This window comes from Habropoda laboriosa, unplaced genomic scaffold, assembly GCF_001263275.1.
Source record: "Habropoda laboriosa isolate 0110345459 unplaced genomic scaffold, ASM126327v1 scaffold295, whole genome shotgun sequence".
Taxonomy (NCBI): Eukaryota; Metazoa; Arthropoda; class Insecta; order Hymenoptera; family Apidae; genus Habropoda; species Habropoda laboriosa.
In genome coordinates this window covers 1141558-1147699 of record NW_017100429.1, presented here as the reverse complement: position 1 = coordinate 1147699, position 6142 = coordinate 1141558, and the positions used below count along the sequence as shown (strand labels likewise).

At 36.5% G+C, this 6142-nt stretch overlaps 1 protein-coding gene across 1 annotated transcript in view; it reads left to right on the top strand.

Annotated features, from left to right (window-relative positions):
* The first annotated feature begins 1069 nt into the window (after positions 1 to 1069).
* Positions 1070 to 6142, top strand: part of LOC108575685 — a 34265-nt gene continuing 29192 nt past the window's right edge. The window contains exon 1 of the mRNA XM_017938553.1: positions 1070 to 1261. The gene's annotated coding sequence lies outside the window, so the exon portion shown is untranslated. The remainder of the gene's footprint in view (positions 1262 to 6142) is intronic.

Here is a 6142-nt window from a genome sequence, read left to right as displayed (position 1 = left end):
CAATTGGAACAAATCAGTGCCCGATTGAAAACACGCTGATACGAATTTTCAGCGGGTAATTGAGTTCCTCCGTCGTCAACGATAGGATCATTGATTTTCCGTCTTCGTCGAAGGAAACGAATCCGGATATGAGAAACAATAAGCTCGAAACGGAAGAAATAATCCCTGTTTGAGATCTGCCGGCGACGTTCGTCAGGTTTCAATTAATAATTCATCGTTTTCGTGGTTTAATTTGACGAAGAGGGAAACACATGCTCAATTCTGTCACAGATGCACGTGGGAACTGCGCATACGCGGTGCGCCAGTCATGGCTACTCCATTGGGGCACCAGGGTACTTCAAAAAGAATCGTAAATTATATTCATGAAAGAATACATGAGTACTTTCACTTATAAACACGTGCATTTAATCACTTTTATCATGGTAATATGGAAGAGTAGTTTTTCACAGTTGAAGGAATTGTCGAAAGATGTTTAATAGATCGAAATTTGTTGAGAAATTTTTGTTAGGAATTTTTCTATAGCTAAAACAATTTTCTTTTTTGGATCCGAAAAAAATAATAAAAATACTCATATTTCTTAATATTAATATTTTATTGTAGAATAGAGAAATATTTTCGTACACTTCGAAGTGTTTTCAAGCAACTTCGTGTACAACGAAAACTAACACAATATATCATCAATTTTTCCACGACTTAGAACAATTAAGAACACCCACACTTCACACATACTACATTTCATTATAAAACAACACGATACTTTCGTACATTTCGAAGAATTTCGAAGAATTCACCGATTCTTTTCTACCGTCTGAAAAATAGTTTCCACATCGAAATTATAAATTTACAAATCCCATAAATTTCCACAGTCCAACGATTCTCGTACAAATTTCAAAGTTATGTCACAGAATTATCCAAAGCCATTCAACTTGAAACATTCACAAGAAATAAATGTTCCAAAAAAATTGATGTCGCAGGCAAAGCAATCTCCAGTGGCGACCAGGTCCCTGGATTCGTCCCTGCACTCCAGCCGACACAGCCCGCATAGAAGGCAGTCCCTGTCTCACGATGGGACGAAGTCGCGGTTTTTCTTGGCTTGTGTTGCGGTTCGCGTGTTTTGCGAGGAACGAGCCGTTGTGTCACGACGTTTCACGAGTGTGAATCATCGGTGAACCCTGCGTCCGCAGAAACAAGACAGCTCTTGAAGGAACAGTATAAAGCGGCTTCATAGTGACACTGGGCGGTGTCAGGTTAGGTTTCGAGGGTAAGTCGCAATACCACTGTACACACACTTACCACGTACACTTACGTGCTGGGTTCGTTGACAAGTTGCGTTCTTTCTCTATCCTTTTTGAACAAACGAGTTATTAATTTTCTGAAAAGAGGAACGAAAACACAGGGAGAATAATTCCAAGATGGTATAATAAATTGGTAACCCATAGATGTTATCCGTGCATGAAAATAAATTCGTTCCGTATCTTATCGACGATGTAGTGGCGTGTCGGTTATTGGTTCTTCGATTTCTTCTAGTGTCGCTAGTGAACGTATGAAATTGCCGTTATGTTGTGCAGCGAGACGGAAATCGGTCGTAGATATCGAGGCTTATTGGCGCGAGTGTTTACCTTACGATACGGTGTATTAACGTGCGTAGTATGGGGAGTGTGATTGAATATTGTGACGTATCCTGTCGTTTGTTCTTTTTTCTCCTCTCTCTTTTCTTTTCGCGATTGAATTTCATTTGCACGGATAACGCGTCAATATTGTCCGGATAGCTTCGGTCGTGTGGCGGATAAATAAAAGCAGCCCGTGTGTAAACGGAAACCATTGACGTTTCATAAACATTTATCGACGTGGATTAAACATGTTTTGGTAAATTAAGGGAAATGATGGTTTGATCGAATCGAGTGGTATTGTAGAGTCGAGAAATAGGGAGAAATTGACAACTTTAGTGGGTATTATACATGTAGTGTGTAGTATTTGATGCTAAATCCATTGCCAATGTATGAGGTATTAGTACTAGTATTTGGCTTACTGTTGCTTACTGCATGGTATCTAATATCTAGTATTTGCGTTGTTAAATAATACATAGAATATGTGGACTTGTCTAATCTTAAGAAAATTAATAACATAAAAAAATAACAGAAATAAGCATATTTTTTCACTATATTATATTATGCACTTTTGTTGTCAAAAATCCATAAAACAAAAGTTCTGTCACTTTAGAATTTGATAGAATATTTGTTGGAAAAATCATTTACAATTTTTCTCCATTCATACATATAGTAACTAAAAGTAATTGGTGTGGTAACTAGTACACTTACTTGGTAGTGTACAATGCTACAGTATTTATTGTATGAATGATCATTTGAAAAAATTTTTCAAAATGGCTATGTAACATTGATTGAAAGATAGTTGAAGAAATTTGAAGAAAAGTTACACGAATTATTTTGCGTCTGGCAAGAATGGGAAGATTTTTATAGAATCGGCCAAATTACGCTCGATTGAATCGAGAAGAGTCTAAGATGGAGGGAAAAAATGGCGATTTACGGGGAAGTTTGTTTGGCGGTTTCCGAAGTTGTGTAAATTCTGTCGAGACCGGATGAAACTTTCCACTGGCATTACAGAGAGAGAGAGAGAGAGGGTTGGGAAAGTTTCTGGATCTTGGCAGCGGGCAGGGATGCGCGAAGTTATAATCCCTCGAGCACACTTGAGGCTCGAAAGTGTCCCGTTTCAAAGCTGGGAGTTCCTCGACGTCGGGGTTTGCACTTCCACGGCCCAACGTTTGCTAATTCCTCGGCTGGAAAATGCTAACATTCCCCCTCTACACTCTGTTTTCTAAGCCAATCTACGAATTGGACACTTCTTCGAAGATTTTTCCCCAGGAGAAAAGAACGAATTTCAAAACCACGCTGAGAAGGTGTTCAGTTTTTCTACGTTTTATATTTTTCAATAGAGATTAACTCGAGGTAAGATTTTTTGTAAGAGGTTTTTTCTTTATTCAAGAAGAACGATAACTAAATTTTACGATGAAATTTTGTTTTCCGGCTAAATTTTATCGGTACTTTCTTTGGGTATAAATAAGAAAAAAATATTATACAAACATAGGTCGTTTGAAACTTCGTTAAAAAATTATAAGAAAAGTATGAGGGGAACAGCAACGAACTTTCGGTTACTGTAATATAAAGTAGAAATAGATCAGAGATGTTTGCATCTAGTTTGTGTTTACTATCTGAGGTCGTTCAAGGTGTTGAATTTAACTTCTCTCGGCGTCATTTCTGTCTTATGTAACAGTAACCGCAAGTTCGTTACCATTCCCTTTGTAATTCCTATATTTGCTAGAAATTTTAAATAAAGTTTCAAACGACCCACGTTTCTATAACATTTTTTTCATATTTACAATTGTAGAATACACTGATCGTTCGTTTCCTTGAGTATATACAGGGTGATTCACCTAACTTGACGACCTGAAATTTCTCGTAAACCATTTACTCCACCGAATTTACCAAACCGTAAATCAAATTTACTGGTAGAGATATATACTTCTGCGTGTTTTTGTGTGAATTCGATTTCAATAGAATAGAACTTCTGTCGTGCATATCTCAATAAATACTCATTTTAAACATATTACACCTTAATATTTATTTACTCAGCTTTTAATGCTCTCTTAATTTCTGAAAACTTGAATTTCTCCTTAATTTTTTAAATAATTTCAAAATTTTATGTATAGAAACAATTGTCAGAAATACTCGATGAAATTTTCAGCATGTGCAAAACCGTACGTTTTAAATTTTCATTACAAGCTCGGATAAAAAAGTTGTAAACAGTGACCTTTACAATTTTTTTCGCAATTCCCACAAATTGCAATTTTTTCGAAATATTTTGTACACGTCATCTGGTATACTAATCCTTCTAACTTCTCAAAAAAAACTCAGGTCATTTGGTCCAATTTTAAAAAAGTTACAATGTTTTAAATAGTGCCCGAATATTAGTGGGAGTCACTGTATGTGCCCCTTGAAATCATGCAACTTTTGCTTCACACGCTATTTCGTACAACGAATATTTCAGAAGGATTATTTTTCACCAGGTACATCGAAAAGTAACAACTGTGTCGTCGAGTATATTAATTATTATTATATATTTACGTCATTGACGTTGAGAAGAATTCATAAAAAATTTCTCTGGAATAAAAGAAGACGCGAAGGACGAGAAGTGGCGAGAATGGGGTGGGAGGAAAGGGGCGAATGTTTATTCAGCGGTTTTCTTTTGTCGTATCCTTGCATTCCATGGCGACGAAAAAAAAAAATTCCCAGAAATGGGTTAAACTCCGGAAGAAAGCCGCGGCTCTGTCGCTTTGCCTCGCACTTTATCCCATTGTTTTCAGAAGCTCGAGTTACGGTTCTGTCGCGGGCCACTTGTGACGAGTAAAGTTGCCAGTAATTAGATTCCTTTGTTCCACCCCTAAACGTTGCCTCTTTTAATCGTGCTGCAACTTTCCGAACTCGTAACCCGCGAATTCCTTCGTGGAGATAAAACGAAAGAAAAGAAAAACAATTTCTGCTTCTTTTTTTTTTTTTTTTTATTGTATATTTAATAGAAAGTACATTGCAGCAAAAACCATGCTGTGCTCTCATTCTGTATATCCTTATAAATCTCCTATGAAAATATCATTTGTATATTGTCGGCTGCTTTGGAACTGAATTTAATTAATTGCAGTTGTACTATCGTGTATAATTTCATTGCCTGTTGGTGCTCACGCCGGAAGTTAGAAGAGGAACTGAACACGTTTTCTGTGTTGTATAAGTTTGTTGTTTAACTGTTGTTTGTTTGAAATAGATTCACGACTCTTCTCTTCTTATATTACAAATGTTTCTTATTTTATTCATAATACGTTTCTATACTCCCAAACAGTATAACGACTAGTAAAATTTTAAAAAGCGTGGATTCGCTTGAGTACGAAAAAGATTTTACTATTGGGTCATATTTGACCCGGCATCTGGGGGTTAGCACGTTGACTGCCATGCTAGATTTACATGTAGCTCTCAGGCGGCCACAAAAAAATTTTCATTATGCTTATTATGCTTTATTATTATTATTATGTTCCTTTTTAATTCAAAATAATATCTAGTTAGCTATGATGTTCGAAATTTTTAGTCGACGATATTCATTTTATTTTAATTATTCTAAACATTTGAAGCACTTTGGTCATTGATGACTACCGTGGCTCCATCGAGGAAACAATCTCCAGTCACAGGTAACCAGCGTGACTGTCAACGTGATAACAAATCACTCGTGTTTGTGTCATTTTGTGAATCCTGTCCTGTGTATTCTATAATACAATAAGACAATATAGTATTACGCAATAAATATAATTTATAGAACACGATAATACAATATACAGTGCGGGGCAAAAAAAGATTCTGCTGCACGCATTATGCACACGAGGACGTAAGTACATACAACCATCGTTTTTCAACCACAGTCAGTTAACAAGCGTGTAATTGCCCCGCGAAATAAACCTTCCCCCACTCCTGGCCATCTTGAATTGGGCCACCCCTGTACGTATGCAACACCCCGGCTAGCACAACTGTAGTGCACAACAGGCGAAAATTAATCGATGTTCGGTGAAAAGGTATCCACTGTCGAAGAGAATTCTGTTAACCCCTTTAACGCTCACATTTTTCTCAACTTGATGTGCCAAAAATGATCAATTTTATTTCTTCTTAATTATTTCCTACGCTGGTAGAAATAAGTTTCCCATTTATTTAAAATGTTCTGACATACATTTTTACCGTAAAATAGAAAGGACAGCGCAATATGAAAAGTGAAAGAGAATAATTAAGCAAAATTGCACTTTCTCGAGGATTAGTTGTGCACGTGTGAGACACGAGCATGAGCGGTTAAGGGGTGTTAAACCATTCGGTAGAGTTATTTTAATCCAAAAGAAACAAGAAACGAAAATAAATTTTTATAATTTTATTTTAAAAAAGAAAAGAATATTCTTTGATTTTTTTCACGTTCTTTTCATCAATCACGCCTGGTATAGAATAAAACAAGTACATATAACTGTGCCCGTTATCGTCAATATGTATCGATATCGTTCCGACAGGCTGAATACCAAAACGAAATCTGCTCCAGCCCGGATTTC